Source organism: Alexandromys fortis, unplaced genomic scaffold (genome assembly GCF_014885135.2).
Source record: "Alexandromys fortis isolate MF-2015 unplaced genomic scaffold, M_Fortis_MF-2015_v1.1 scaffold_10, whole genome shotgun sequence".
NCBI classification, from domain to species: domain Eukaryota; kingdom Metazoa; phylum Chordata; class Mammalia; order Rodentia; family Cricetidae; genus Alexandromys; species Alexandromys fortis.
In genome coordinates this window covers 985,232-1,012,177 of record NW_026067895.1, presented here as the reverse complement: position 1 = coordinate 1,012,177, position 26,946 = coordinate 985,232, and positions in this window count along the sequence as shown.

Sequence of the window (26,946 nt, the reverse complement as noted above, 5' to 3'; positions counted from 1 at the left end):
AGGGGAGAGAGGAGAGAGAGAGAGAGAGAGAGAGAGAGAGAGAGAGAGAGAGAGAGAGAGAGAGAGAGAGAGAGAGAGATCCACAGAGGAGAGGCCATGACAGAGAGACAGAGACAGACAGAGATTATTGCTATGTGGGGATCTGTTTTTGTTCATACCACACTTTATCACAATTATTTGCTTCCCTGACTATAGTGATATATTGTTAAGTAGATACAAATAAAACTTAATTGTGTTTATTTGGGGGTGACAGAACCAAAGATGAATTGTACTCTCACACTTATTCTTATTTTTCAGGATGTCTGGAAAGAACTTACATTACATTTTAAATAAGAATACTGTCTTGTCAAGAATTCAGATACCCCCAAACTCTAAATTTCTTATATATTCATAAGTACAGAGAAAGATTTATAGGTCGTTGCTGACTTATGAGTTTTAGGGGTTTGGGGAGGTCACTAATTACAGGAAGGGCTAGTCATTCTGTTCTTCATTCATCAAACATTCAGTGTAAATCATTTACCCAAGCCTGTGCAGACAGAGAAGACATCCTTTACCATTAACAGAAGGTGGGTACACAAAGGCATTATTATTGGATGTGAGGATGGAGCTCCATGTGGGCTAGTGCCAGTCCACATGCCAGAATGTTCAGCTCTGTTTTAATAATCTCTCACAAGAGGAAATTATGGGCTTGACTTTAGAGCATGAATTGCTCTGTGGAAAAGCAGTCAGAGAACTGTTCCTTTGCACACATCATGCCAACAGCTTGGGAACTGCTGAACCACAGCTCCATAACGGAAGAACCCAGGTATACATGAAGCAGAGCATGGAACCAGACAGAAAGAGATGATACAGGCTTTAAACGGTCATATTAGCCTGGTGTCATGGAAGAAGCCCTAGTGGGAAGAGAATGGAAGCTGAACTGGAACAGAGGCTCCGAGTTAGCGCATCTCCTGGGGAGCAGGACAAGTGCTCCAAAGGGGCTCATTCCTCGGGATATCTCTGAAGAATCTGCCGGGCAGCAGGGTCGCTGACGCTGTCACACACCCTGCATCTTCAGTGTCTGCAGACTCAGAACATGGCATACGAGTGGCATTTATCCCTTTCCCTATTGCTACTTGGATGGCAAACACCTAATGCTCAGTAAACCTTCCTGCAAAAGGATAGCAGGAAAGAGTTCAAGCTGATTTTAGGTTCTTTGCCCCACAACTAAGATTTGGGACAACTTCAAAGTCATGGCTAATGTGTTAGATACATATTTTACAAAAGAAAAGGAGAGAGAGAGAGAGAGAGAGAGAGAGAGAGAGAGAGAGAGAGAGAGAGAGAGAGAGAGAGAGAGATTTGTCTGCCATTAAACACTAACTGACTCAAACAAGCCAGTTGTAACTGGAATACCTTGAGCCTGGCATCCAGCACTGTGACGTGACTAGTTTCTCCCCCTACACAGTGATGACCATATGGTAGTCTTGTTGTCTTCCTTTTCTCCCACAAATCCATTCTTTCTGAACAACCCTCTTGAATCTCAAATATTCAAAGGGGAATGAAAGTAACTTTGAAGTGAGCAAGAACGACAAAGGTACATTTTTGTCATCCCAGTTTGCTAAGTATTGTCTGATAGCATAGATCTTCGCTGTACCGTGTTTTATTCAGTCAGATACATGGGGAGCAAGGTTAACATTGATCAGGGTAAAATATCAGGACTATTAACAAATTACCACCACTTTGATGACTCATAACAAAAGAAACTTATTTCATCATCTTTTTGGTACCAGTACTCCAAAATGAAGCTGCTGCCAGAGACCCAGTCTTTCCTCAGGTTCCAGCACAGGGCCTTCCCTGTGGATCTCCTAGCTTCTGGTAACAACTGGCAAATCTGGCTGTCTTTGGCCTGTGTCTGCATCACTCCATGCTCTGCCTCTGTCTCATGCCATTTTCTCCTCTGAACTTTTCTTATGGGGCACTTCTCAGTGCTTTTAAGGACCACAGAGAAACCAGAATCTTAAAATGCTTAGCTGTAAGCAAAGAAGCATTCATAGTCTAAGTATATGATGTAGACCTATTTTGTGGGAGAGCTGCCATTAGTAAAACTGCTTAGACTGTTAAAGCTCTCTGAAGACAGTGTTTTATGTCTATACAACAACCAGAGCCTGGAGGATCAAACAGAGGAGGCGCAACAGAACCAAAGCTGGAACTGGATTTGGGATCCAACACTTACACAGACTAGACTGACTGAGCCGCAGTGTCTAGATGGCCGACTGTATCCCTGCCCTTTCTGAGAGTTTAACTTCAACGAATTCATTTTTTTTTTCTCAGAAAACAGCTCCCCACATCTGAGCAGGCGAATTCGCAGAATGCAAGAAAATACCTCCTACAATCTTCCCGTTAATAATATTTCAGAGAAAAACATCATTTCTCTTTATTCTTTGCTCAGACTTTTTTTGTAAAACATATAATGAGATCAACCCAGGATCCAGCCAGCTATTGTGAGGGTTCCCAACCTTAAAGGCACCCAAGGAAAACTCTTGAACATCTGAACCAGCGGAAAGGCAGACTCGGTGCAAAGGGCCCTCTTTCCCAGCAGTGTGTGCGCACGTGTGAGTGTGTTCGTGTGTACGCATGGGCTCTCCCACATCGCTCCCTTCCCCTCTCTCTGGGTTAATGACACTTCTGGTTGATTTATTGATTGCCTGTAACACCACTGGCTTTTCCTGAGGCATTTGTGATCTTCCCAGTCGTAGGTGCCACCCCCAGTGGAAAGCCGCTCCCGAACTGGGATGTTTTGATTGCTGTTTGGCTTCCCCAACTTGACTGGTCAAGGCTGAACCTTCTCAGCTTCCCCCGAATAAGCTCCTTAAGCCTGTTCCCTCCGAAGCATCTGTAAACAGTTGAAGGTCATGATTGTTCACTCTGCAAGATCGATATGCCATTAAATTGTGACAAAAAGGACTGCCAGACCATTAAGGCATCCCTCATACCCTCAGTAATCCTGATAAAGCGATGAGCTGTTTTAACCTCTCTGGCTCCCAGCGCTAACTACTAGAAGCCGCCTCGCTGCTGAGATAACCCTTTCTGCAAAGTCAGGACGACCCGCAAATGACTGCCGCTGCTTCCCAGCTGCTTCTGCTGTGCATTTCTTCGTGCTATTGTGTAGCTACTTTGGAATTTAATCTTTTTTTTTCTTTTTGGTCCACATGCTCTAAAGCCTAGTGTTACCTTCAAAATTATTTAGATTAAAAGGCCGCTTTTCTCTAAAATGAGCAGGTTTCTTACAAGTCTCATCATGTAGGTAAATTTCCTATTAGTAGAGATAAAAAATAAAGTACTCATACGAACTGGAAATGGCACAGATCCTACTCATGTTAAACACAGTTTTCTAAATTCAACTAATTTTAGACATGTGCTATGTTCAAGATAATGAATGGCTGTTTTGTTTCCCAAACAGTAAAAAGTGGAGAGACTCTGTGATTTTGTTTAGCAGACCCAGGCTGGCTTGGAACTGGAAATCCTCCTGCTTCAGCCCCAACACCGCTGAAATTGCAGCTGTGTACCATCATTGCCAGGCAAGGAGGAGGTTGAGAAAGGCAAATTTTTTGAAATAAAAATAGTATCGATGGATCTAAGCATTCTGAAAACCATTTTTAAATTAAATTTGGACCAATCAAATCTTGTTATTGCATAAGCTTATTTAAAGAACCTTAATTCTGTCCAATGCATGCCCAAGTAAACGGTTGCTGCTAATTGATACTCAGTGGGTTGGAAAAGCCTACAAGTACTTACCAAGATAAGGTTGGTCTCAAACTCTTTGCTGATGTTAATATTACCTGATATTCTCTTTTTCTCTCTCTCTCTCTCTCTCTCTCTCTCTCTCTCTCTCTCTCTCTCTCTCTCTCTCTCTCTGTGTTTATGAGTAAGTAGGTATGTCCAAGTTAAGGAAGGTTCCTGCAGAAACTGGACAAGGGCATTGGATCCTCAAGAGCTGAAGTTACAGGCATTTATGAGCCACCTAATATGAGTACTGGGAACTAAACTCTGGTCCTCTGCAAGAGCAGCAAGTGCTTTTAACCACTGAGCTATTGCATCATCTCTCCCCAATTTATTTAAAATGCCTTATTTTTAGTCACAAGCTCTTTGTTAACCAACATTGACTTTTATAAACAAACTAACATAATCAATCCTATTGAAAGTGTTTACACTTCATACTTAAATGTACAGGTGTGCACTTGCATGCACACAAGCACACATACTATTTTTGTATTTTCTAAACAATCTACAAAATAGACACATTATCCTTAGGGAAAATCATACTTAGCAAGTCTTAGGGTGACTTTTTATCTTGTAAGCTCTTTAGGGGATTGCTAATTTCAATAAAGCTAAGACATTGCTTGCCCAAAATATGATGAGTAAAATACCTCTCACTATCAGTTTGGAAGGCTTTGTTGCAGTCCTATCAGCTCAACACACACAGCCTTTTTGGGTATGAACAGAATACACCATTTCTTCTCGCTGATTGGCAAGCTTGAGTTTTCAAGGAAATCAGGTCTGGCCCTAAATGGCTTATTATGTCAACAAAACCTACCTTCAAATGAAAAACACTTGAAATCAGCAGGGGCTGTGGGCAGTAAACAGAGAGGAACCAGTCTTAGTGTCTGCTGAGCCCATTAGCTCTCACCTACACGTCTTTCTCCAGCATATCAATAGAATAATCTAGAAGGGCACAAGAACAAGAACAAAGCCTTGGGTCAATGAAATCATTCACTGATCCACCTGCAAAGCACTGTAAGTGGTGTATTAGCTTAAAAATCTCCTGCGCATCGCTTAGACATCATTGCATGGGTCCTGAAGCCAGGCAAACAGACACTAAAAGCTTGAGGATTTTGTTTCTGCTTTGCCTTGTTTGAACCCCAATTTAATCCTGAATTTCTATCTTTTTTGACTTTGAATTTGCTCTGCAGATCCTTCAACATGAGGTAATTTAAACAGATAATGATGACTTAATGAAACCAAGGGTGTCTTATCGCTCCCTCTGTACTTAATCATGTCTAAACCCATTTACAGATTTCTGGCTCATGTCACTTATTAACATATCAAATATGTATCTGGTGCCTACTAGATGTCCTGTCATTTGCTAATTTCTGAGGCTACTTAATGAGCAATGCGAGCAGCATCTATGCTTCTTAGGTTAATGTTTCTGTCTTTAGGGAGCCCCAGGCTATTGTACTAGAGGAAGTAGGTAAGTAAGACAAGAGGATTGTCTTTTGCAACAACTTTGCTCCTTCGAACTGGATATTTATTTGGATGCTGCTTCAACTGAGTTACCATGACAATGCAAAGGTACATCACTGTTAGGAAAACAGCATAGATATTTCTGGAACCACTGAAATAACAGTGTAGGGGTTGTTCGTAAACTATTGTCTCTGTCCTCTTACCCTGAGTCTGATCTCTACATCAGCCAGATAAGGAGCATCCCTTGGTTGGTCTAAACCACAGCCAATATATAGCCACGCCTTCTATCTGCATCCCATAGACACACCAGTTGCAAGGCACATGTGGGGAAGCAAAATAGTCTATTGCTCTTGTGCAAGGTGCCAGGAAGTATTGGCTCATATGGAAATGATATATATATATATATATATATATATATATATATATGAAAAAAAACTGTCAGCAGGAAGACATGGACTCTCAGAATTTATTCGTCACATTTAGATATTTTATCTCTTCATATTGTTCTGTACACATGAAAAGAAGAGGTGGGATAGTAAGATAGTAAGGTAGGCAAATGCGGAAAAGAGAGTGCAAACAGTTTGAGATGAAGTAAGTGTGGCCATCATGTCCTTCTGAGGGCTGTTGGTCATGAAGCCTCTTCTATCTCACCTTCATTGCTTCTCAATTGTGTGGAATGGAAAAAACTTGGAAATTAAAAAATACGTATTTACATTCTCTTTGGGAGGCATGCGGGGCTCTAATGAATGTTTGGTTGACTCCAGGAAATCTGCCTTTTTGGGTTGAATCACACCCAGCTGTTTGCATTAAAGTCTATCCAATTTGATTTTCATTTGTCAGCCTGATCCCTTTGATGTCAAAATTACTCTCTCCTTCTCATTTAGGGCTTAAGAGTTTCCAGATGCCCTTGGCTCTGTGCGTGCGTTGAGGTCTTCAGCCAGTCTTTGGTCATATTGTTCTACTTTGCAGTTGTCTAAACTCTATCTAAGTGATCTCATACATCTTGATGACCTAACTCAAGACACCTCTCCAAGATGTCTCTGGACCGGCTTTTATTTTAAAGATTCGCTCGCATTACGTTCACCTTCTGGTAAGCAGCTTCGCCTGTGTCTACTCATTCTCAGAGAGCACGCTATTCATACTAACATCTTCTGTTCATTTGAACAGAAAAAAATGTTCAATTCTCTTTGGAATCATTGATTGCCACCTGATTTACAATGCCTCTTTCTCTCCTTCAGAACAGATTACCTCTTAGGGTTGAATGAGTCACAAATTGGTTTGGGGATCCTAAGTAGACCACAGAGTGTTGAATCAACACTTTAAGAGCTCTTCAGTGTCACAGTATTCATTCCTAGTTCTTGGGATTCGTTACGAGAGACATCTATTGTTGTCTTCCTTTATACAAGAGGAAATCAGGAGGCTTGATGGAGTACCCAGAAGAATTTTCTCTCTAATAACTAGCTAGGCCAAAACTTTGCTCTGCAAACTTTAAGCCACACTAAATTCTATTTGTGAGAATCTTTGTGTATTTCTCCAGTCCTATTTTATCAGCTATAATCTCTATCTCTATCTATCTATCATCTATCTATCTATCTATCTATCTATCTATCTATCTATCTATCTATCTATTATCTCCATCATCTCTATCAGCTATAAGTTGCTATCACTATCATCTATCTATCAGCCATCATAGATAAATAGATATCATCATCTATCTCTTTTATTGGCTCTTTCTAAAGATAATTCAAATTTACCTATATTATAATCTATGTCTGAGTACCATGTTTTGGACATACTGCCACAAACATGGGATGAATCAGGTAGTTTGTTTTTCTTTTAAAAATAAATCTCATTTGTAAGTAGAGAGTGATACTTCATTTTAGGTTTGCTATGAGGTTTAAATAAAACAATGTAGAAAATATCCACCATCATTGTGCTGGCTAGTTTTATGTCAACACAATACAAGTTAGAGTCATCAGAGAGGAGATAGCTTCAACTGAAAAAAAAAAAGCCTCCAAAAGACTGGGCTGTAGGCAAGCTTGTAGGGCATTGTCTTCATTGGAGATCAATGTGGGAGGGCACAGTTCATGTTAGTGAGGCCACCCTTGAGCTGGTGGCCCTGGGTTCTGTAAGAAAGCAGACTGAGGAAGTCACAGAGAAATAAGCCTGTAAGGAATACTTCACCATAGCCTTTGCATCAGCTCTTGCTTCCAGTTCCTCCCTGGCTTGAGTTCCTGCCCTCACTGTTCTCAATGATAAACTGTTATATGGAACTGTGAATGAAATAAAAAACCTTTCCTCCACAACTTTGTTTTTGGTCATGGTGTTTCGTCGCAGCAATAATAACCTGAAGACAGTCACTGAGTGGTATGAACCCAGTAATGACGCGAGGAAAACATTTTCCCCTTCTTAGCATGAAGGCAACAGTGATTTGACAAAAATAAATTTCTGGGGTAAAAAAGAATAATTACTGATTCATCTGTACTAACCATTTTTTTAATTGAATGAAAGTCTGACTGGAGAGCAATTGAGGTTGATTCAATGTAGACTCTTTGAAAAGTAATTCTCTTTTCTTCCTTAACTAATATATTCTTTACCTGCTGCTGCTTAGCAGAACACTACCCGTTGAGTGACTAAAGTGATCAAAATTAAGTACCAGCACATCAGAATTCCACAAAGAATTAGCAGGGTGTCTTCTCCAGGTGACCCAGTGGACAGTTGCTTCTCTGTCCTCTCTGTTCTCCAGCTTTTCCTCCCACATTCCTCTGCTCAAAGCCCTCAGTTCATGCTTCAGCCAGCACAGCCCCTCTCCCCACCTACTCACGGGCCCTCGGTTCTCCTTATATGAACACAAAAGTCTGTCTGGATAATGTCCCATAATTGCCCCATCTCAGACTCCCTAACTTATTTGTAACTAAATCTCATTTGTTATGTGAAATAACATAGTCACAGGTGCTGGCAATTAGAACAAGGACATCTGTAGAGGGTCTTTGGCTTGCCTATCACAATCTAAAAACGCATTTATATTGAAAAATACTGTTCATCTTCTGCTTACTTATCCCTTACTTACCTTATTTTTATAATTTTACCTTTAAAATGGTAGCCTTTCTGAGACAAAATGCAATAAACAATGACTGTGGGGCCTGGTAACACTCAGGGGTAAAGCTCAAAATATAAGGTCTCCAAAAAAAAAAAAAAAACTCCACCTTACTTATTGTGTTATTTTATAAAAATTTGTCCCTCTCCACCCATATTCTGAAATAAAAAAAATAACAAAAACTTTCCCTTCTTTTTTTTAATGGTGAGTATAAACAGTAGGCAAACTGAAATGTTTACGCGCAGACATCTAGTATTCCAAAACTACCTCTGTGAAACTAAAGAGCAATTTAATCCCTGCTGAAATTTACAAACAGTGGCTTAATTTTCAAAACCATGTAACGTGCCTCATGGCGCTCTATCCAAGACTTGGTACATTAGGGCTACAAGGTAAAGTTGGATAATAAGCTGACAGAGTCCCTAACGTTCTGTATCTGGTCAAAGTGCTTCATCCCTGATGACCTTGGGTTCTAAAACCTTGTTCAGCTCTCTCTGTGGTCACCAATGCCCCTTCATTTGAGGCCATGTGCACGGGCTCACAATACTGATGGGCTTCATCCACCTAAATAAGTTTCCAAAGGCTGTCCTATAGAAACTATGAGAAGGTGACACCCATTGCATCTGCTCCACTGTCTGCAATCTTTGTCAATTTGTACCATTGTTAAAGTTTTAGAATCTGGAAAATATTACAAAAAATGTGTTGTCTTTAAATTTCTTTTAAGAACAATTACAATGCACTAGTTTAAAATGAATTCACAAATTGACCCCTGAGTGTTGGTTTTTTCACTGCAGGAACTTGAAAAACCATCTGTCTTCCTTTCTCCTCCCCCTCCTCTCTTTCCTATATTCCCTTCCCCTTCATTCTTCTTTTTCATTTTACTTTTTCTCCCTCCTTTCCTTTTTCCTTTTTTATCCATCTCCTTTCTTGCAATAGTACAAGATGTAAATACAAAATTTAGTCTCTTTCCGCACAAATCCTGACAATAAACAGTGCTTCTTTGTCCTTCATCTTCTTGAATTGCTGTGCACACAACCCAGGTGAAATGATAAAGCCAATGGAATGATTTCCTTTCCATCTTTTCTATTTTTTTTTCAAAATTTATTGTGAGCATTTGTGTGTGTTTTAGAACAGAAATTGTCATAACAGATAACTCAATACTTTGAGTGGTTAATATAGTATTGTTTTCCTCATTCTCTCTTTGACAAAAAGGCTAACGTCTCCATCTGTGAGTTTCTCACCAGAGCTTAAGTGTTGAAATGATTATTTTTTTCTTAAAGTTTCCACATACATGAATCTATGTTTATTTCCTAAGCGCCTCCATTATCCAAAATATTTTTGAAACGCTTCCTTAGAACCCGCCTTCTGTGACAGTCTCACACTCTGTCATTATGTGTTAACCACCCTCTGTTTGACTAAGAATGACAGGTTTTGGATTTACCCTATTCACCAAATTTCGGTCCAGTCACTTTTGCTTATTTTTAGATGACAACTTGAAGGAAGAATGTTTATCAGTTCAAGAACAATCAGGAGAATACATCCACACAAGATCAAAAGCCTCTAATGCCTACCCAGTAACTTGCCAGAACTGGAGGAGTAAGCAAAAGTCATAGCTGCCAAATGGCTCAATAGAATAGTTCGGAAGAAAACACTTATTTTATAGGCAAATATACAAACTAAAAATCAAAATGTAAAACCAACAGTGAATTATTGTCACACACACACACACAGACACACACACACACACAGACACACACACACACATACACCTGGCTCTCCTCTCACTAGAAAGGTTACTTCTGAGCAGTCAAATTATTAACAGTCTTCATTGTATCCTTCCCTTTTTAATTTCTAGAATGTATGCAATTACCTTTGCAATCAAAATGTAAAAAGATAAAATAAAATAATGTGTTACAAGCTCTTAAAGATACTTCTAAATAAAATTTTTAAAATGTTGCCAGTAATGATATTCTCACTGTAAAGCAATGCTAATAGACTGGAAGTCCTCCAGACTGTGTGGCTGTGTTTTGGTTACATCTGTAAAACTGTTGTATTCATTTAAAGTAGAAATGTGTGAGCAAAGGATACACCTTTCTAGAGCACAGCCAATGTCTTCCCAGGGCACAGTTGGAATGAATAAGAAAGATGGATAATAGCAACTGATGACCTGGAAATCACTTGCCTTGAGTCATAGTCAGAGCACAATAGCACACAGAATGTTTGACCCAGGTCAGTGTTTGGGCACAATGTTCGCAGGTCTTTGGTACCTTATTCAAAGCACTGAAATGAGCATGTACACTCATCACAAAGTAGCAAGAGACTTTATCTGAACAATAGGGACCAGCAAGATGGATGGCTCAGCAGCTAGAAGTATTTGCTACCCAAGACTGATGACCTCATTTCAATGGCTAGATCCCAAATGAAAACTCAAATGTTGTGATGCTCGTCTTTAATCCCAGCATTTCTAGTGATGTGGGAAGCAAGGACAGGAAAATAGCCCAGAAGTCTAAGGACCAGCTACTCTGGAACACAAGCAATGCGGTAAAAACAGGAGAGACTGTCTCCACAGGGCAGAAGGAGTGAACCTGCAAATGGTCTGCAGAAGAAACTTTTCCTCTTATCCACACACTGGCCCCTCTTTCACTTTCACTCAATAACAGTGATTTTTAATTAAAATCATAGTACAAATTGGGGAGGCTGTAAGAGAACAGTGGGCCACCTGAGTTACAATACTCAATAGCCCTAGTTGTTTAGGGGCTTCCACATATGGGGTCCTAGAGAAACAGAACGGTTGCTAGGGGCATAGCTTGGATAATTCCCTTCTGGTTGGCAGAGTTGAGTTATATGAGCTATTTTTTTCTGTGCATGTTCTTTTTCATGATGCATGTGATTTGAATCATTTGTATATCCAGTTACATAGAGAGACATAGATGATGAGTTGAGGATTCTTCCTACAAGTTCAGTCCAAGAAAAGAATTTGCTTTTTCCATAGGTACGCATAACCAGTCCAGGCTGGATCTGCCTCCTTACTCCAATTGTGAGAAATATTTACAAATATATTTGGATAGACACTTTGCAAGAAAGGGAAGGTACTGATGGTTTTTATTGGCATAGAAATGCACTGAATTTTTCAGAGAGGTGTATATGTGTAGTTTAAAGCTGGTAGGGGATTACTAGATTGTTAGGTTCACTGTGAAAACGCGCAGGTGAGGGCCCTACTTTGCCAAATGCACTGTGAGCAGAAGGGTGTGTTTATAGCTTAAGTGAAGCCATGTCCCAGGTTACTAAGTCATTCCCTGTGCTTGCCTGCCTATGGTATCTCTAAGTGACAACTTGCTGCCTTGGCTAGTGGCTCTAATTTTTGGGTCAGTTTGGCCAGTGATAAGCAATAAGTTTTGCAATACATACTTAGAAGTAAACACTTGCCTTATTTAGACGTTCTGCAAAAACAAAATAATAGCTGCCTTTCACTGGTCCTGGCCCTCTATGGACACTGCAGCTCAGCTACCACCCAGGCACACATCCATAGCCTTGGGTTGACCCCACAACATCTACCCAATCTGTTACCTGCAGTTTTGGTGGCCTTGGGTTGTCCTCCATGACATCTACCCAATCTGATACCTGCGGTTTTGGTGAGGGTCCAGTGATGATGGTGTAATAGAAACCAGAGGCCTTGAACCAGTCCAATGATTCATTAGAGTGAACATCTGTACGTAAAGCTGACTGAACAAGAGGGTATACTGTGTGACACACTGTGCCTCCCAATGCCACTAAGACAAATGAAGAGGTGTTAGAGAGGTGGGAAAAGTGGAGGGTGGAAGAGTTTCTTTGGTTTGTTTGTTTGTTTGGCTGGTTTGGTTTCAATTTTTTAAATTTTCTTTGTGGGGATGCTAATGAAGAGCAAATATGGGGGTACTGGGAAATGAGTAAAACTGGGGTGTATGGTGTGAAATTCCAAAAAATTAAATATGGAAATTATGTTTTAAAAAACTTAGAGAATTCTTTCAGTCAGTAGCTTGATGATAAATTAATACTAGTTAGCTTGTGATCCATTAGAAATGCTACTCATGGCTTGTAAAATACACTAGAGGCAAAAAGGAAGGATTTGATGGATCATTGCTTAAATCATACTGGAGTTCTTCCAGATGTAACATACAGAATCTCAGAAAAGATGAGGTCAGTCATGCCATCTCAAAAAGCTGATGTGACTGCATCTCCACTGCTTCCAGGGTACAGGGTAGACCTTTGTTTTTACTGGAGTCAGTGTCCTCATTCAGCTGTTCTCAGCAAGGCTGGAGGCATGGGGAAGATATACACAGCAATACAAATGGTCATGTTTTACTTTATTTACTTATTTTTATGAGACAGGATTTCTCTGTATAACAACCCTGGCTGTCCCTGGAACCAGCTCTTATAGACTAGGGTGGCCTTGAACTCACAAAGATCTGCCTGTCTCTGCCTCCTGAGCTCCTGAGTGTTGAGATTAAAGGTGTGTGCCACCACCACCCAGAGTGATTTTTTTAAAACATATTGTTTTATTTATTCTTTGAGAGTTTCAGACTTTCATACACGAATACAATGTATCTCAGTCATATACACTCCCAACTCTCCTCCTCCAACTTCTCCATCCTCCAGATTTTCCATCATCACAACCATTCTCCCTTCCTAATGAGTAGTGAATTTCAGGCGTTCCTGCTGTAGTTAGGATTTAGGCTGTTCACCAAATGCTCAGGTCTAAAAGCCTTGGTCTCCAGGTGCCCCGTCATAAGAAAAGTGTCCTTGAAGGTAGATGATAACCAACCATGAACTGAAATCTTCAAATCCCAGTGGAGGCTCAGAGGGATGGCAAAGCTTTTCCTGGCTTTGGGTGTGAATATTGACCATGAGTGCAGAAAGTGTGCTCTATATCTCTGGATGTCTATAGCCTGAACTCCCCTTACAGAGACTCTTCCTTCCAAGATTTGCTAACTCAGTCTCCTTTTCATTTGTATGCAATAACTCTGTGTAACTGTATCTAAGAAGCTGAGCTTGGAGGAGGGCAATGGCTGTGGCTACTCCATTCCAGCTTTTCTGTACTTGGACCTGTGTGTTTGATTTTTCCTCATTCCCTCACTGCCCTAGTCAAGTCAACCCATAGAGTCATGAAGAGCATGGAAAAGCAGTGTTTGAAATAATAAGTTTTAAAAAGATTTTGGAATATTTTCGTATATACATAATAAAAGGCCTTAGGGATGAAATCTAATTCTATACACAAGATTCATCTGTGTCTTGTGTGCACCATACATGCATAGCCTGAAGTGGTTTCCTACAGTATCTCTGAGGAGAAAATAGCTATCCTGTCCAGAGCAGCAATGCTGGGCATGAATCTCAAATGTCATCGTAATGCTAAAGTGAGAATCTGAAAAGGCATACCAACATGCTGGAGTTTCCTCATATTTAGAGGCAACAAATGCACCCACAAACTATGTTAAAAGCAGCACTACAGTTATTGGCTCTTGAGATCTTCTGACCATACCACCTCCCACACGGAGTCAGGGAGAATTCCCCATGTGTGACATTACATGGGTACTCATACTTTTAGATTTTATAATATGGTTTGTTTTTTTGTTTAGAGGTATTCTATCTATATTACTTGATGGTAAATTAAATCAGAAAACTTTATATTGTGATCATAATCTGTCTGGTAGCTTTCTTCCTTATCATGACCCAATGCTCTAAAACTTTCTACACTGTGGCTATGAAAAGCCCTGGGAAGCTTTGGGAAGCTTTATATTGGCAAGAGAAGATGGTGATGTTCCACCCAGTGTTTAAAAAACAGATTCAGAAAGTAGGGCACAGAGGGTTCCCATGTGACATCAGCTAGAACTGATCTCATGGCCACACACAGATATGGGGAAAAGTGCTCTCTGGTGGGCAACTGCTTCATGGGGACAGATAGAAGTTTAAGTGTGGTATAGAACTTCATAACTCTGCCCCATTTGTTTGACCTTCTTGTGTAAATTTATTTTAAATACATGAATATATAAATTCTATCAAGATGTAGCAGTTATATACATCTCACTGATATACAACTCAATGATATACATCTCATTCAACAAATTGTATTGGTATACGACATATGTAGCTAGATACATTCTGGCACTGGAACCACACTAGTCTAAATGGAGTCTCTACCTTAAGAGCTTAAGATAATGAGTAGGTCTTCAGAGAAATCATCACTTATTAGGAGAATAATAGGTGGCCAATACAATGCCAATACCCCTAGAAGCCAACTGCTATTGAGAGGCCTGATTGGATTGAATAAGCCAAGGGATGGCTACATTGTGTGTGTCTGCAAATTTTCTTCAGCTTTGACTTTTTACAAAGTAAGAATGCTAAGGTTAATAGAACCCTGTTTCTACAAGTTATTCAAGGTGCTGTGTGGAGAAGAAACTAGGAAGAGGTGATAGGATTGAGATTTCAGGGGCCAGTCAAGAAGCAAGCAATAGCCCAGTACAGATACGTTGGTGGACACTAACAGTAAAAGTGGAGGTAGAGGCAAATGTACTTTGGAAGTAGAATCAGCAGTGTCTTAAACATTGACTATCAGGGAATGAAATAATGACAATAATAAAGGGGCAGTGAAGTGTATTGAAGGTGCCAGTCTTTGCCTATAGGGCAGTCATGACTAGATTGAGTGGTAGATGTAGTTCTGGAGCCTGCAAGTCAGGGCATTCTGTCTAGAAAGGGCTGGTGTTTTCTCTCCTGCAGAAGTGCTGAAGGCTCTCTCCTGTAGATCTCTTTCAGGAGACAAACCAATTCCATTCATCTGTGGCCTCCCCAAAGGGCCCCATCTTCCAATGCCAGTGCCTTGGGGATGAAATTTTAAGGTGGAGCTCTGGGCAAAGTGGGACACATAATTGTTCTGTCCATGGTGGCAGTGATGGGCATGAATCTCGCATGTCATTGCAATGCTTAGTGCAAGTCCAGGAAAATTCTACCCATGTGCTAGTTTCCTTGTGTCCATAGGATACACACACCGGAGCTATGTCAGAAACAGCACTGTGGATCTTAACTCTGAGATCTGAGCTTTCCCCTGACTCCCCATAAAAAGGGTGACAACGATGTAAATATTGCTCTTCATCCATTCATGCATTTCCAGTGACCACAACCCCAACCAATTTAAATTAGTCAACTGGGCTTTGTAAAGTAGATGTATTCTCAATGGACGTCCTCAAAATTCCTGTGGAGAGAAAATCGCCGAGATCTCAGACTATAAGGGTAATGCAATTTGCTGAGAATACACAGTTCTGTCCCAGGCCACCCTGTTCCTTGGTGTTTTATGCAAGAGCTGTTACTGCAGTCACACCGAGGGGAAGATTCAACGAGAATGAGAAATTATGAGAAATGCCCACACTTCCTATATCCTATGTCTATTTTAGTTGGTGGCAATTACAATTTACTACGCAACACTCAAAATATAAACGGCGCTATGTGAAAGGATATAACAGTGACAGATTTGCAGCCTCAAAGCGTGACTTCAAAATATTGGTGTGGAAAAGGTTTCCTGTTCCGGAAAGGCGGTTGAGACTACAAAGCCCACGCAGGTGAGGACGCTGGCATGAGCGAGCGAGCACTGCACACTCTGGATGTTGAGCGAAGCTGTGCGGGGCGGGTGGGAGGCTTCACAGGCCGCATATGGAGCCGACCTTCTGTGCCAATTGCACCAAGCAATGGCACATACAGCAAGCAGAGCAAGGAAATCCTGCGAAGCAGGGAAACTGAGAGCATACGGCCCGGAGCTGAAAATCAAGACGGAAAGCCAAGAGTTTGGGGAAAATGATGCAGAGGCAGGGTTATGTGAGGAGAACTCGCCAGTGTCTTGTCTCTTCCATCCTGTCCATCCCCTAGGACCAATCCTTGGCCAGAAGCCTGAATCACCAAAGGTTGGCACGCCTCTGCTGCCAGCTGGTGTCAGTCAGTAGGAACCACTGCAGAAAGCCTAAGGCTGAGCCCAGTGGAGGTTTGTGAAGTCCTTAGGTCTTGTCTGCAAGGTGGCAGAGTTCTCGATCTTCGCTGATGTAATGGTCCTTAATGCTACCTCGGGACATGCTGCTTTCTCTGATGCTCTGATGAGCACCGACCTCCCACCACCACCACCAGTACCAGGGTGTGGCTTTACCATCAGGCCCTGTTCCCCTTAACTCTGTTCACTTCTTTGTATGCTGTGTCATTTCATTAAATACTCAGAAAATGCCTGTCTGCGATTCTGACTCATACAGAGAATTACAAATCTCCCTATTCATTTTCAAGGAGAGTGTTTAAGGACACAAAGGAAAGTGTCCTGGGCTGCAGGGGTAGTGCAGCTCTGCCCCCGGGAGCAGAAATCGCGTCTCTGTATACCAGAGAGGAGGCGGGCTCCTTGTCATCTTGCACTTGCACTGATCTTCAATCCTTCCAACGTTTGTATTTTGCTTAACTAAAGCATCTGGATCTCATTCCTAGCCACCTGCAGACTGGTGAGAACCCAGTATTTCAGACAATTCAGTTGCCTTCACTGGTGTGAAGGGCAGTTCTAATCCCTGGGCACATATTCCAACTATGAGGTGTGTGCATTTCAGGATTAAACCCAAGAGCATCCTAACGTTCAGCCAACTCTAGCTGCCCTAGAGGAGTTTCTAGTATTCAAGAGCATGCAGTCTGTGTTCTATTGGTCATCAGCACAACAAGAATGCTAGCTGAGTTTTAATCATAAAAGGAGAAATGTTGTACCTTTTCATAAACAATTAGAACATCTCCACACTGGTTTCTGTTTTCTAGGATTACGATAACTAAAAGAGATTCCGAAGAGCTGTTTACCTACGTAAACAACTGGGTAAAATTTAAACATGTGAACAACCAGGATGCCTACCTCCTCCACTGCCCTTCCTCACCTCCGCAGGCACCACCTTCCGGCTCTGTCAGGTGTGGCCCTGGCTATCACTTTTACAAGGAAGCTAATGAACACGGATCAGCACCGTTTGAGAAGAAGCTTGGCTGCAATACCTGCAATTAGAGATAAAAGTAACCGGAGGGCTGTACTTGATTGAATTCAAGTGATGCCGTTCAAGCTCAGATGGCAGAAGTGAGGGACGCTGGTACCTCTTGGATACAATAGCAATGGCCCAGAATGGTTTGTTATTAAAACTACTCAAAAGTCCTTTCAAAGGAAAGAAGAGCACCTCTTCTCTACCTCTTCACTGAGTGATTTTTCCCCCATTTCATAAAAATTGTGGTCCAAGTTTCCCGAGGAGGCTCTAGACAGTTCTCTTTTTACTCTGTTGGCATTAGAAGTGTGTGTCAGACTGTAGTGAGGATGGTTGTATTAGAACATTGGAGATATATCGTACAATAGGAGGTTTAGAATTTAAAATGAATGGAAGGACGCCACCAGAGAATAGTGAAGCTAGTTCATGCCACTTCTGTAGTCGGAAATGCTATTCCTGGTAGAGTGGCTATGACAGGAGCGCGGGAAGAAGAAGCCAGACAGAGACAGCAAGCCCAAAGCTCAGAAAACTGTGGCTGGGATGCCATGTGACTAATAAAATTACAGAAAAGGTGTGGCCTAACTATATACTCCCTGAAGGGTAAGCAAAGACATTCTAACCAAATACTTTTTAACTGAGCAAAGTCCTCTCCAGAATGTCTTAGCTGAGGAATTCTATACCTGATTCTGCTCTAAGAAGCAGGCTCTAAATAGAAGTAAAAAAGAAAAGAAATTTTAAAATGTACATACTACATGATACATACAAATAAAATAAGCAATGTTAGAAACAAGTGGGCCAAAGGAGTCTCCATTGTGAGAAATTGTTTGAGTCTTTCTAACACCCTTCAAAGCTGTTGGGCAAGGTACTATGTGATTACAGTGTATTCAATAAAGCAAAAACAACAATAGAAAGCTTAACACTTTCAGGTGAAAATGAGAACCCAGAAAAGTGGACAAAATGTAGTCTTGTGGTACCTGGTCATTCTAGGTGAGGGAGGATGAGGAAGGATGATCACAATCAGAAAAACTATGGGCTTAGCATAGGTTGATAGGATGCCTAAAAACACAATTTATAAGAACATTTTTAAGTTACTAAGAAATTCTTCAGCACACCAAGCATGGTATGGTCTCCCTAAAAAGCTAGATGTCTGCCACCCTCAGGAAGACAATTGATTACCTATCCAAATGAATTAACCACGGGCATATTGTGCCTGACCTTTGGAAGAACAGTTATGCTGTGCTGTAGAAAGGATGCTCTTTCAGACAGCTGTTAAGCTGGGAGCAAGCACAGGCCATGGCTGCGTAGGTAGAGCCATGTGAACTGAATCAGATGGAGACAACCGGCAAGAGCCTTAGAGCAGTGCCCCCATGCACTAATGAGGAGAGGCAGAAAAGAAAGATAATGTGCAATAAAGCCAGCCGATCTTCAGTTGCTGGGATACAGGGAGATTGAGGGGAAAAGCCCCATCACTGTCTAGGAAGGATCCCCTTTCAGTTAGCGCATTTAGTACATGGTGCTCTGCATGGAGGCTTTCTGATTCTTCCTGATGCATTTGCATTTTTTTAAAATACCATACCAGGTTTATGCGAGGGCACAACTTGTTTTTGGTAACTTTTATCATCAACAGGTCAGTCAGTTTATCTGTTTTAGAGGCAAACAAATGAGGTTCACAGAGCCCCACTACCTGCCCCTGGTCACAGGGACACACTATCTCTGGTTAACAACAACGTTTTCTCATTGCACCTTGCCCAACAGCTTTGAAGGGAACTGGAAACTGTACAATCAGGTGTTCCAGCAGAGCCATGGGGTATAGTGCTCCTCCATCTTTAGACTCCTAATTCTAGCATGGAATTTGGGGAATAATGGATCATGGGCCAAACCTAGATTGCATATAGAAGCATGAGTTTTACATGTCTAAATAGCAGAGGAATAGAAAGAATCGTATTTAGTGATATGTAAAACACATGAAAACGTTATTAGAACCCAACCATGCCCACCCCCTTTTAAACCATTTATTTATTATGTATGCAGTGTTCTGTCTACATGGACCCCTGCAGGCTGGAAGAAGGCACCAGATCTCATTACGGATGGTCCCATACAGTTGCTGGGAACTGAACTCAGGACCTCTAGAAGAGCAGCCAGTGCTGTTAAGCTCTGAGCCATCTCTCCAGTCGTGCCCCTTAGTTTGCTTATTTGATATACTTACTTTTGTGACAGGAAAGGAACAGAGCAGGAGACAGACTCTATGACTATAAATATTAAAATATTTGTTATCTAGAACTTCGGAACTATTTTTACATGTCTTGTTTTAGGTTGATGGTTTTCAACCAAACTTCCTTCCTTTCTCGTTCTTTTCACCCCAACCCACTCTTCCCCTTCTTTCTTTCACTTTTCTTTTTATCTTTTCATTCTTTTTTTCTATCTCTCCTTTCTTTTCTTCCTTTCTTCTTTACATCAGTAGAGAATCAGGGCTACTCCCTGAAGATCCTCCCACAGGGCTACTCCTCTGAGATCTTTCCACAGCTCTGTGCTCTGCAAAATGCAGCCAGATACTGACCCAGGAGGTACCTTTGGAATGAAGGAACCCACAATCAAGGTCTAAGCCTTGATGTCTTAGATTAATATTAATGTCTTAAATATTGGTAGTTTAAAAAAAATGAAAGACTTAAGTCCAGTCATCATCTCTGAAAAAAAAAATGAGTATTTCATACTCTACTATTGTCCCATTTCTCACTGTGGTGGTTTGAATGAATGATACCCCCATAAGCTCATGTATTTGAATATTGGCCCTCAGTTGGTGAACTGTTTGAGTAGGATTAGGAGGTTCGGCCTTGTTGGAGGAGTATGGCCTTGTTCGAAGAAGTGTGTCAGTGGAGTGAGTGGTGAGGTTTTAAAAGCTCATACCAGGTCCAGTATCATTCTCTCTTCATCTGCCACCTACAGAAAATAATGTAAACTCTCGGCTACTGCTGCAGTGCCATGCCTGCCTGCCTGTTGCCCTGATCCCCACCAAGATTCATAGCAGCATTTCATTTGTATTTTAATAAGTAAAGCTTGCCTGAGAGTCAGAGAGTAAAACAGACATACTGGTCAGCCTTACAAACAAGTCAGTGGTAACATATACTGTTAATCCCAGTAGCCACACTAGTTGCCATAGAAACTGAATGGTGCATGATTTTAATCCCAGCCATAGAAAGGACTATAAAATGGGAGGAGACAGCTCTCAGTTACAGTCTCATTTCTGGAGGCAAGATCACCATTTCGGACTGAGGTAGAGGTAAATGCCAGTGGCTGGCTGTTCTGCTTTTCTGACCTTCAGGTTGAACCCCGACTTTTGTCTCTGAGTTCTTATTAATTGTGCTTCAATGATCCTCCTTAATTAAACCTCTGAAACGGTAAGAAAAGTCTCCAATTAAGTACTTTCTTCTAAAAAGTGCCTTAGTCATGGTGTTTCTTCAAAGCAATAAAACAGTAACTAAGACACCCATCTATTATAAAGACTTTTTCCTTCTATAGTACTCCCAAGATTAGTTGAGAAGAATAAAAAGATGGTTTATTTTGCCAAAAAAAAAAAACACAAGAAAACAATTTCTACAATGTCTAAAGTAAAGGAGATTGTAGCACAAATAATAAAGATCAGAGAGAAATATTGGAGTTAAAGCTGAAGATCAGAAGAGCAAAGCAGTCAAGCATTAGAGTGATCTAATACCTGTACCAAATCTTTAGATCAAAAGGGCAAGATCCTATCTCCATAAATCCTGAGACTCCACACTCCAGTGACTTCCTGTTTCTTTCCTATTTCTGCCCAGTCATATCGCTCCTGTCTCCACCTCCCTAGTGCTACAATTAAAGGTGTGTGACTCCCAACAATGAGATGAAAGGCCCACCACCACCTGGATCTGTTTCTGGATTGATCTTGTATAGCTCAGGGTAGCCTTGATCTCACAGAGATTCTTCTGCCTCTGTCTACTAAGTCCTGAGATTAAAGGTGTGTGCCACCACTCCCTGGCTTCTAGTAGCTTAGCTTTACATTCTGATCTTCAGGCAAGCTTTATATATTAAAATACAGATAAAATATTACTATTTTTCTCTCTTTTGTCTAAAATAAAAAGACTATAACAAAATACTTATCATATTACATATGATAAGTAAAATAACTATAAACAATATATACAGGCAATATGTACATCAACAATGTCTAGTCCATTTGCATTTGACAAATTCAGAGAAAATACTTTCTTATCTATCCTATTTTGATGAGTCCAAAGTCTTGTATCTAATTTACATTCTAGCATAACTTGCTTTCTGAATCTGGTAAACAAGAAAAACCATATCTAGTCTTCAACTCCTTCAGAGACCCAAGAAGAAAATAATATTAATTTATTTATATTATTAATATGCAGGAAGTGTGAGCAAGCAAATTCCAAAAATTATGAGAAATGACAGAAACAGCTGGCTGCCTGCTACGTTGGGGCATCCATCTTCAGCCTACAGGCCTAGTATATCTGCTAGACTTTTCTGTGAAGCAGGATATTGTGAAGGGCTGTCCCTCCTTGTCTTCACAATGTTTGATAGTCCTTTTTTTTTTTTGGTTCCACTTGTCTAATTAAAACAGCATATTGTCTGCAGGAGAAGCCATGGCACTTTCTTGCCCAGTGGCTTACTTTTGGCACAAAGAAAATAAACTCCATGTGGTGTTTCTTTGATGTATATTACTTCTCTGAAGTAGATAGGTGCTAACAGGAACAGATGTGTCTCATTGTTATAAAAAAAAAGAGCCATATTCTGTAGATCTATGAAGTGTTTGAAGATGACCTGTCTGTCTAAAATATATCTTTGTTTGACCTTGAGAAGGATTAGTGAATACAGAAAGCTGCAAATGACTGATAAAAAAGAAAAAGGTGAGGTTTTACTTACTCCAGTATGTCTGTAACCAGAATGACTTACAAAAAGAGCTTAAAGATTTGTTTTAACTCATGCTTTAAGTCTTTCACAGCCAGGAAGATGGTGAGGAAATGTATTCCATGTTGTCAGGGTAGTGTGATAGAGCATGCTCATATCATACAGAACGAGAAAAGAGAGGGTCAAACAGGAAGTAGGCAGGTATAACACTCTCTGTGACCCACTTAACAAAGATTCTAGAGACTCCTAAAATTAATGACACTAGCTAAAGTCCAGAGTGTTGGAGGATGGGGCTGCTTGTTCTCCCTGTCCACCCTGCTAGCTTAGATCTGAAATAATCACACAGAAACCATATTATTTAAATCACTACCTGGCCCATTAGCTCTAGATTTTTCTTGGATTACTCTTACATTTTAATTTAACTCATTTTTATTAATCTGTGTATCACCACATGGCAGTGGCTTAGCAGCAAAGCTTTGGCATGTCTGACCCTGATGTTGGCTCCATGGTGTCTCTCTGTCTCCTCCCTCCTTCTCCTAGCATACAGCCTAGCTTTTCCTTCCTAGTTCTGTTCTGCCCTTGCCATAGGCTCAAAGCTATTCTAAAGTAACACATAGACAGAAGGACCTTCCACACCACACCAGTGGTTCTGAAACATCCCTATTGGCAACAGTTTAGATTCAAGCATCCCAAGAAAATGGCTTTTCTGGAGGAAAATTGGGATTGCTGAAAACCTACCCACTAATCATGCTGTTCTCGTTTGGCTATATTGCTGTGAAAAAGCACTGGCCCAAAAGCAACTTGGGGAGGAAAGGGTTTATTTCATCTTACTCTTTACAGTCCATCATCCAGTCATTTCTGGACAGGAATTAAAGCAAAGACCAGCGGACTGCTGTTTACTGGCTTATTTCCCTACCCATATTGAACTACCTTTTTTATATAACTCAGAACCACCTGCCCAGGAGTGGATCTAGTGGGCTGTACTCTCCCATATCATTCATTAATCAAGGAAATACCCTGACAGAGATGCCCACAGGTTAGTGTGATAGAAGCAATTCCTCAGTTGAGGTGCCCTCTTCCCAGATCTCTCCAGTTTGATATTTTGACAACTAGCACTTGCCCCATTTTATAAACAGTTATTTCTTAAAATATTGCTTGTCCAGCAACTACTTAACCAAATTAGCTATGTTTTGTTCATGGAATGTGATAAGATTCTATAACAATAATAGTTCTTATGCTACTTTCTGTAATTCTGGAGGAAATGTTAGAATTGATTGACATAAACTAAGTATAGCACTTGCTCCTTCATCCTTCTGCACTAATGATCTCTTGCATATTCACTGTTCACTGGCAGCTGAGAGTCAACCTCCTTCTCAGGCTTGCTGCATTTCTCCGGGATTAGTGGATCCATGAGATACAAAATGAGCAAGAATTGATCCTATCCTTTATGATGATGGCTCTGCCACTGCAGCAAAGAAGACAAATGGTGAATTCAGGCCATTGTGATTAACCCCAGATCAGCTATCTCTGTGAGGGCCCAGGGCAGGCAAAGAAAACTTGTTCCAATGAAAGTATAAGGAGACAATTTAGAGACTGTAAAGAAATTATTCACTGACCATTATTAGAGGTCCCTTTAGGGGATTCGAGCACACTGAATACCAGCTGCCAGAAGACTCTATTATCATCTTAAGATCTAACAAGCAACAGGAGGGAAATATTTTGGAGGGTTTACATGATAGCTCTATTTCACAAAAGTTGTGTTTGAGGCATGGAGGCTTTGCCAGAACCAGAGCATAAACTGGGAATGAAGTGATAGGTATGGTATCCACCACTGTCTCCACCTGTGATCACCTTCCAGGGAGGCCTTACAAATTAACCAAGTCCAGCTAAGAAGCCACAGGATACAGTTGGTTTCCCTCAGAATGCTTCCCCGTCCTAGTCTCAGGCAAACAGCAATGAAGAGAGGACAGAGAAGGATGGGGAAGAATGGGCTAGTGGGAAAAGACCAACATGCAAACCAATGTATAAAATAGTTCTCCATGTCTTTCTTGTGTCTTGTATCTAACTATCTGGACAACCCTATAGTGTCTGTGCAGTTCTTTACTCTACAAGTGAAGCAAAAATGTCTTCATTGACAGGTTGTTGGTCAGGTACAAATTAATAACTGACTAGTATAAGAGGTTTAATTGTCTGAAATTTTCAAAGAGTTTCTCTTGTCTCCGACATTGTCTCAAAATGCCACAGCAGGTGTCTTATGAAACAGAAGAATAATACGTTTTCTATGCTTGAGTTTTCATTAATGTAAGCTTTATTTCATTACAGATTCTCCCTTAGTTTAGCTTATCTTGCAGCTAAACAAATATGATAACACTGACATCCTCAGCATGTCTTGAAGTAGCAGAGGAGAACTGTGTACAGCAACAAAGCACATAGCTGGACTTACCACAAAACTCATTGGTATGGGGCCTCGAATCTTTCATTTTCAGTGCTAGAGAGAGCTTCTGTGTGTTTCTCACTTCTCTGGGATTCGCTATATCATTTGTTAAAGGTTAAAATTGAATTGCACAGATTCCAAGGCTCATTTTAGTTCTGGGGTTCTGTGACTCCGTGCTTCCATTTATACTCTGGTGACTAAAAGTGTTGCATTGCCGAAGGAATCTATTACTGATGCAATAACAGCTGATACCAGAGAGCCCCTATCCTGATAATCAATATGCCCTAGCACAGAACAAGAGAGGCAGGATACATAGGGAAGTTGATCATGGACTAACACAAGGCAGGTAACCTAGCCAAGGCAAAGAGTGAAAGGAAAGTGAAAATCCGGGAGTCTGGACTGAGATCAGAATGAGGCTTCCTTCAGGAAGAGCAAGAAAGAACTTACAATCACTGCAACTTTTGTTTTCCTTGCTTAGCATGTTGCCCTGTTGTCTGCCATTGTTATCTGTTAGCCAAAACATGATCCATTTCTCCTAGGCCTTGGAATCGTAGTTCTGATGCTTTGCATCTAATGTGGTAGAAACATGGTTAGGGGAGTTGTTTTAGGTTTTGAGGGTTTTTTAAATTAATCTTCATTACAAAAGTTGCTGCAATTTTTTGAAGATCATATTCTGAAATTATCAGATGCAAAGACTATGCAACTCAATGAACTATACGGTGAGGGTAGCCATTCAGAACGGAAGCTGTGAGTTTCATACTGGATTTTATACTTTCACTGTGGAGTATGTCTATATGTATTTTTCTACCACCAAATCCCCCAAAATTCCAAACTAAGTTAGAACTAGAAAAACAATTAGTTTTATATTATCTTTCATAACCCATGTCCTTTACCTGCATTCAGTTCTTCCTTGTCCCCTAATAGTTAGCCTTCCATGTTCTCGTTTCTAAAATATACCTACATGTACACTTATTACATCTATACATATATTGGCTGGATTCTGCATGTGTAGGACCAGTCAAAGAGTCAGGAGGAAACTGAGGAAAGAATGAAGATTGGCTAAACTATCTGGAAGAGGCTCAGCTTGGACTAACTGAGCCACTGGGAAAGAACATCCTCCATCCTGTTGAGCTGCCTGTGGATTGCTCAGATGCTTCCGCTTCCCAGCGTTTATGAGCTGTCATCCATGCTGGGGTGACTTTGGTGATACAGCTTGAGTCATTTCTGCTACTGTAAGCCACCTCTCACCCGTATGCCTACAAACAACCCCAATAAAACATTGGTTCACCAAGTTGGACTTTGTTGCCATCTACTCTGATATCAGTTTCCTTCCTGGGGTGAGTAGACATTTGTTCAGATCTCCTCAGGAGTGTCACACAAAAGACACCTTGCCTCAGGGCCAGGTAGGTAACTGTGTTTTCTACCTCCTGTGTAAGGAAGAGTTTGGGACAACATGGATAGAGTGCTTGGGAATGGGCTATCAGCAGGCATGACTAACACTGCCTTCACAGCAATAAAAACCCTGACTAAGACACCTCTGCACTAGGAGTAGGTGGTTATATGGCTTGTTCTTCACCCCCATTAGGAATGAAGGCCCTAAGTCAGTAACTCTAAAAAGAAGGGGAAAGCTTAGCGGGTATGCTTTCATGATGAAAAGTGAAACATCACTCCTCAGATGTCAGAATCACTACTGGAGAATGCAGGTTGAGTACTCGGCCTGCTTCAAAGAATACCTCTTGAATTGTGAGCCCTGACAGCACTTATGTCCAGCTTTCTTCTGAAATTTCCCTGTGCCTCTTAGAGGACCATCAAAATCACAAATAAATAAGAAAATACTGCTTAATTCTGACTTTTTCCCATAGTGTGGGGAGCAAAAGTATCCTTGGGTGAATATGTAAGGCATGGATGAAGTCCTGAGTAAACATGTATTATTGACTATTCCAAGGCCTCAGACCCATGGAAATGCCAATGCTTACCTCCGAGCGAGGCTCAGAGGCATGAGAAACCTTCTTCTGGTCTAAGTACAGGTGTTTATAAACGATAATCCAGGGTGTACAAAACCTGGCGACTATAGCATCCTCCTCATGGATGATTCCAGCCTATGACAGCTCTCCTAAAGAAACCTCCCACCAAAGCTAGCTAACTCCTTCTTGAACTGTACATAATAGATGTGTTCAGGTTCTGGGTCATGGCACAGGAGATACTCCTCCATTGGAGTGAGCACTACTCTCTCGATCCCAACTTTTCTGTATGTGTATCTCTGGTTTTTATCATTCTCTCATCGCCCCAGT